Genomic DNA, 7,755 nt, shown 5'->3' on the forward strand with positions numbered 1-7,755 from the left:
ACCACGAGATCACCAGCGAATATATCTCGATTCGGTCCATTAACTGCCTTCTGATATCTCGCTTCTCGGGGATTTTATGGATTTATTTGGTTACGTTCAACCTTCGCCTTCTGATTCACTTGGCACGCGATCCTTTGTAGCGGTGTTCATAGTTAATCCCAACTCGACACCACGCTACAACTGGTGAGCCAAATTCTGGAACACGCCTCAACCTCTGGTGGAATCTTCCAAAGAAGCCAATTCGGTGAGTCCATAGTTTATCTATCCACGTCTGGCGTATATTTCCATATTATCTTTTAATATTTAATATACACGACATGACGGATAGCGACAAGAATAATATTAGTATAATAGACTCCCATTTATGTGTACCGAATCCTTGGCACTTTTTTATCTGCGTGACGACAAATTCCACGCTTAATTCTAGAGATTTTCCCCTATTAACTATTCTCCTCGCTGACCCGGCTGCTTGATACGGAATGCATACGCATACGCATTACCGTCTACCACCCAGCATCAAATGGTTAAGTTGAACGGTTTCATTGCCGACTTAGAAGTGCTCTACGAGCACACGAGAACGACAATTGGTGCGAAACCTTACCGCTCGTCCTCTTAGGCATCAGAACGAGCTTGAAGGCAGATATCTAATGTTCCACCGCTGAACTTGTATACGGCACGACATTGCGTCTGCCCGGAGAATTCTTCATACCACGGAGCAGACCTAATTTCGATAAATCAGACTACGTCCAACTACTGTCTGCATTTATGCGAAAGCTGTCTCCGGTGTCAACTCGAATACAACATCGACAGGTCGCTCTCTCTCGAGAGTTATCTACCTGTTCACATGTTTTCATACGATTAGATTCGGTACGCAAACCTTGGCAACAACCTTACGAAGGCCCTTTTCACGTGATCGCTCGTCACGAAAAGACCTTCACGGTTGAGCGACACGGCCGCGTCGAGATCGTCAGCGTTGGTCGTCTCAAACCAGCACACGTCGATCACAGTGCCCTATCTGATACCATGAGATTCAATGCTAGACCTGTCAAACCTAGCGGGATCCTTAAATCTTCTTCAGGTCCCACGCTAGATACATCTGAGACCTCATTCCCAGGTCCCGGTCAACAGCAGGCGCCATCTGCACCGTCTACGGACGAGACGACAGTCTCACGTCCAGATCAGCTGACCACGCCGCCCCTGACCTCGGATGAGATTGCAGGCTCACGAGATACGAACGAGACTACCGTCTCACGTTTCGGTCGCCGAGTACGGTTGCCCGCACGCTTCGGCGACTAGCCGCACAGTTAACAAACGATACGGTGTGGGGTTATTCCTATACTACCCGCATGCTACACTCTTCTCTTTTTGATTTTCTTTTTGTTTCCTGAGTCCACGCCCTCGACCATCTCCGTTTGGTTCCTTCGACATCAGTCAATTTTGGCGAAAGCTGGACTGGCCACCCATGCTCTTTTCAACGCACTCAGTCGATATATTGGTTACGAATGCTTGGCATACGCTTGGTCTCGAACTTGGTCGTTATGGTCGCTTCTGGTCTTTTGGCTCAACGTGGTTTCGTCCCACGTCTGCAGCGTTTCTGGTCCGCATTCCCTACGAATGCAATCTTCAGATTCTGGATACAAACCACTCTGGTGTAGCATTCCAACTCAAGCAACAAATACAGCACATCGCTCCTGGTACCGTTCTCCGTAAAAGACCTTCGTTGGCAACTCGACTATCAGCGATCGCTTTCCTGTTCGCCAATTCTTTCGTCCTACAATCGCTCGTCAGCCGATCAGTCCCACGATTCAAACCGCTATTTATCGAAAGTGTAAATTCTTTCTAGCGGGGGGCTGATGTGGTGACTCACATTTATCACGAGAACACGACTGGTTTAATAAAAACAATTATTATTATAACCAACTGTACCAGTGTTTGTTTTAACGTGCTTTTGTTTGACTGTGCTAATGATAGCTATATTTTGCTTCCATTCTTATACTTACCCTTTGATTGTGACTTCGCGCGAATTCGGTTACATTCCGTAACCAAGCTTGTATCCTGACACGATCTCGGTATTTTTCGAAACCACGAGATCACCAGCGAATATATCTCGATTCGGTCCATTAACTGCCTTCTGATATCTCGCTTCTCGGGGATTTTATGGATTTATTTGGTTACGTTCAACCTTCGCTTTCTGATTCACTTGGCACGCGATCCTTTGTAGCGGTGTTCATAGTTAATCCCAACTCGACCCCACGCTACATTTTTTTAACGTTCATAAGATAAAACTTAAATCATTTCGACAACACATGTAGTTATATGTTGTATAACTTGCCATTTCCATGACAGTGAGTCTATACAGGTAACATTAAGAGTTTGTGTCTGCCTGGCGTCCAACATCTCTAAGGGAATAGGTAACATTTCAAGTATTAGTCAAAGTTGAAAACAAATTCGTACTAAATCTGATTCTAATTATTTCAATTCGCCTTTGTGCTCGAATGGTCGATTACAGTAGGTCAAACCACATTTAACAATCGTATTGTTACGTGAATGCTACATTCAAATTCGTATACCCTGACTCCGATTACCTCAAGTTCAAAAGGGTTACATGATGGAGCGAACCAAGTATTTAAACGTGGAGTTTTCCCACGTTTAATTATCCTGATAATATCGCTGTCTGTATTCTTAATTGAAAGTTGTGTGCACTAGGTGGTCACGTGTCACGCGGTCACATGTACTGGTTATGTAGGTGACACTGCTAAACATCAATTCAAAACACGAGTGGAAGTGATTAAATTAATTGAATACGATTTTGGATGAGATGAAATGTTGAAATATGGTTTTCAAACATAAGTTGCTCGTCAACACTGGTCCGATGAAACTTCTTTATTGGAATTACGTTTCTTCATAATTGCCTCGAGTGCTAGTTTTAAAGCTTCAGATGTCCACACAGAATGTGACAAGTAATCGTCCACTCAGACAATAAAGTACAATCATATGTAGTGTTTTTATAATCTAGTAAATATAAATATCTAGTATGAATGTCTATCCTTAATGAACGAACATATTTCAGCCTTCGTCCCATATTGCGACAGTCCATGCATAACTTAATCATATTAAATATGTTATCTTCATTATTCACTTAGATTAAAGTCTAGTATACTGACGGCGTTCATTCAACAATTCACATTAAAAGTGTTCAGTGATGCATTACAGGTCACACTTGATTAGTATTGAGAGGTTGTGGAGCTGTCAAGACCCAAAAATACTTTTGAATTTTTCTACCTGTAGATATAATGAGGGATTGTTGTTAACTGCGTAGCTCATTCCTATTTATTTAGCTATGCCTCATAACCCGCATCAAAATACACATCACCATAACAACTGGGTGTAAATCAAATCATACTGTAATATTCAGAATGGCAGCGTGACAAAAAGCACCTCAATGGTCATCACGAAAATGTTTCTCATAATATACGCATGAAGGAGTGTTGTAAATGTAAACTCATGTAAGCGGATTTTAAATGAGCAGATACGAATGCTGTTACGTGAAGGCTTCATCTGAAGCGGAGTGGACGAATGATGAAAAGCTATTCATGCTGTCGATTAAACACGAGTGATACTGTTATTCCACGTTGAAGGTGAGTTGCTGCTGTGGAATTGAAGTTACTAAGAGTAATTGACAAAAATGTCAGAAATTCAATTTTTATTACACTTTATACGACGAGATACATGTGCTTGCATTGGAGTACATTAGTGAAGGTTTTGTAAATGTAGAAGTTACAGTGTGAAGAAATAAATGCGATCAATCTGTAAGGCGAAGTGGTGAACTTTTGTTAAGGTCGTCAAGAAAATACCCTGGCCAAATCAGTCAGTCAGTCAGCCTCAACGTAGGATCAGGCACATATACGCATCGGTCCAAGTTGATATACCTCATTAGCACTACAAATTGAATACCGGATTCATAGAAGCTGTTAATTCAATGAATAATATATACACAAAAGAAGTACTTTATTTAAGTATTTAGTACAGGAATAGAGAATTAGTTCGAAAAATTATGATCTGAAGCGATTTTAGTCTCATGTGACTTAGAAAAGTATCTAGAAATTTTTAACCAAACTGGTGTTGGATTAAATCTTCTGTGGTTCAAGCAGAAGGAAGCTTGCATTGCTTTGATTAGACATTTTCCAAGACAACTATTATATGTGATGTGATTTGAAAAATTTTCGGAACTTCTCTGTATATTATACTGGTCCGTGTACTCACGTTTTACTGTAGATGAACTAACTCTGGAATAAAGCATTTGATCGCGATTCGCGCACACTCTTTAGGATTCCATTCGATGCATGGAAGTATTTGGCTGATATACGTGCACTGTTCCGGAGATCATCACTGTATCTTCTAGTGAATCGTGATTACATCTAACCACCAAAAACATCCTTCATATCGTCCATGAGGTCAAGCGACTATTCTCGAAGCAAACACAAATCAATAAATTGTAAGTTACATTGACATCGCCAAGTCATCATCTTCAGCTATATCTCTATGTACCAAAGCATTACAGATCGGTTCCTATTCCACCGTGAGTCGATCATTTAAAAGTTACCACTCGACCAAATATTTATCGGCACTATCTTTCGGTATTTTGAAATTCTACTGTAGTGAACAGAACACGGGTGGTGATAGTCGAATGTATTTACCATCAAACTACAGAGTTACTTGGTAAAATAGAAAAACCATATAGCCAATCGTTAATTTGTAAAATATCAATCCATCATATCAACCTGGACTGTTTCTGTTGCAAACACCAACCCATTGTCTCACATTTCATTGTTCATGCGTTTTCTTACAAATTGAATTGCGTTCTCGCTCTTCCTTTCTTCATCTTCTTCCATCTTCTGCTGCTAGACAATACGTTTTTAACTCGCTTCATATACTAATTACACCCATATAAGTAGCAAGCACCACACTACAACAATTTCAGATGTAACCAACATGAAAACTTCCGAACTGGATGGGTAAGAAACTTCGTAAAAAAGAGAATTTTTCAAACCGAAATGCCGTTATTTCATATTTCTATCAGTGTCTGTTGGTAAAATAATCGTCAAGTTGATAAGTCGTTGAAGAATCGACCCGTCCATTCAAAAATTTACTTTCTTCATCCTACTTAGTTTCAGAATTTGTGCATTATACTTGAACGTTACGAAAGCAATAAAATATGGATTCTTACTACAATGTCAATTCATACGTATCCAAAGAACAACGCATCAAATTAATGGTCTATGCAAAACAAATTTGATAATGATGGTCATTGAATCGATGAGATTAAAACTGATCATTCTATTAAAACCTGTACCATGGCTGGTGCTAGCGAGAGAACTGTCGTCGAGACATGGGACATCAAAATGGGAACGCTCAGATGATAATCAGGTAGCTCGTGGATTATTAGATCTTTGATGGTTCAATGAATCAGATCCGATAAAAAAATGTATGTATTAAGGACTATCAATGTATATCACATGATGTGTTTCATGTAAACGTGTGAGGAAATTGTGTTTTTATTTAATTCAGCATGATGAGTGAGGTTGTGAGATCAGCATTAATAATTGCAATATTTGTTCTGTGAACGTGTCATCTTCTATCACTGATTAAAATTACGTAAAACACAGGGTATATATAACAGTGTTCAAAAGATCGTGTACTCAGTTATCACAATACATCAACAGATTTAGAGTGGCGATGAGAGCACAGTAAGTTGAAGTTTTGTTTCCATCGTCTGTTTGACATCGACTATTATCTGGGAATCAGGTAAAAGTGATAAACCCCTCTTTTTTGAATTAATAGTCAGTTGTTATTCGTTGTAGACAGAACTGTCGAATACTCTCTATCACGTTTTCCAACTTACTGACTTGGTTCCACACTCGATTCAATAATTGGCTGAATAAATCTTTCATATGTGTTATGTGAGACACAGGTATTCGCTAATGCCGTGACGTTTTTGCTTAGTAATTCATCAAACATACAGTGATCCTGAATAAAGTAGGAAATAGTCCAGTTTTGTTGTAGGGGAACTATTATTTACTGATATATCTGACTGAAATGACAGTTAGCAATATCCAACCGATTGTGGAAAAGTTTTCCGTCAGCTTCCTTTAAAGTAGTTATATTGTATTTTTATTTAGAGAACGATTCAATCTAATTACAATGAGTTTCAGCGTTAAACTAATTAACGGTCATATGTTTATTATTTAGTAAACTCTTAGTAAAGTCATCCATGTTTCTTTCGAGTAGATGGTTGATTCGCATAACTAGCACAGTGCAAATCAGTATTGTTCATAACTGTTGAGCCCATACAATAAAAAGTTGAGTTGAAATTTACTAACTAATGTGATAGTAGCTTCACATACAAATCAACAAAACGTGTTCCAGTTATCATGAGAGCTCAGCTGCAAAAACCGGGAATTTGAGTTTCACTAATGAGAAGAGAACTAAGAAAATCGATTCAGGTCTGTGATACAAGTTCCATATAAGTCTAAACCCTCATTCTGGATGTACAGTTAGCCAGCATCCATCTGTACTTATATAATGTATTGGTTTCATTAATATGATGACGTGATGATTTATTCGACTTATTCAAATACTGGACACGATGAAAACAACGCGTTGTTTGAACTACTGATTCTCCGAAATATATATTGTAGTTTGCAATGCCAGATCTGTTCATCTATTGTATTATTTGTTTATGTTTGCAGGTCGCTATTTTTCCTTTTGTCAACTCTTGTTGTCATCCTAAATGTAGGATACAGTACAGTGAATTATGACTACTACTTATTTGTTGTGACTTGGCCACCATCGTTTTATTGGGCACAAAAGGTAAAGATTTTCGGTTAACCTAAAATGCTGTTCCTTATCCATGAAATTATGTCTATCGATGAATGTTATTAAGTTTAACATGTTTACTATTTTTCCGTTCTAGGATATCGATCAGAGTCGTTCGCTAATTGAGTACTCATCAGTGTGATATTCATTGACAGGTTGTATTCACCTTCTTAAGGCAGCAATTTATTTTACTGAACATGAAGATCTCAAAGTTATAATATTTGCATTGAAACAAAAAAATTCGGGACATTACTCTCACATACTGTTTGAAATCAAACATAATCACAGTCAATTTATTAGTTGGACAATCACATTTCCAGTGTTTAGGTTGTAGATGAGTTAGTTTGAGTGTATTTCATGGGTCAGGTTTTGAAGGCAACTAACCGAAACAACTTATTTCACCTCTGAAATTTATCTATTCATTTGAATCGCATTCGATAAGAGTTAGCAAATATTCTTTTCATATACAACTTTGTTCCATTAAGTAATAATTGTTTGAAATTCTTTCTTTTAGGGTCAAACACCTAAAGAATTGAATAATTTCACCATTCATGGATTGTGGTAAGTTTACGTTTGATTTATCAAACGTGTGCGTACAAATGTCCCTGAATGTACACAAACAATAGCATAGAAATTTACTGAACATTATCTGTGTGATCTTTTGACCTGCTTTGATTGATCTAATGACTATCACTACGATTTCTTAATGAAAGCTCATCCGAAACGCGTACAGGTCTTAATATTTCATCACTGTACACTCATCTCAAACAACGTTCTTGAAAACATTGAATTTATTATTTATGAAGTAGTGTTGAACTAAGAAGTGAATGCTGATCATTGGCTTATCGTTTTCATTGCACCTATGCGACTGGCTGAATT

This window comes from Schistosoma haematobium (assembly GCF_000699445.3).
Source record: "Schistosoma haematobium chromosome Unknown HiC_scaffold_251, whole genome shotgun sequence".
NCBI classification, from domain to species: domain Eukaryota; kingdom Metazoa; phylum Platyhelminthes; class Trematoda; order Strigeidida; family Schistosomatidae; genus Schistosoma; species Schistosoma haematobium.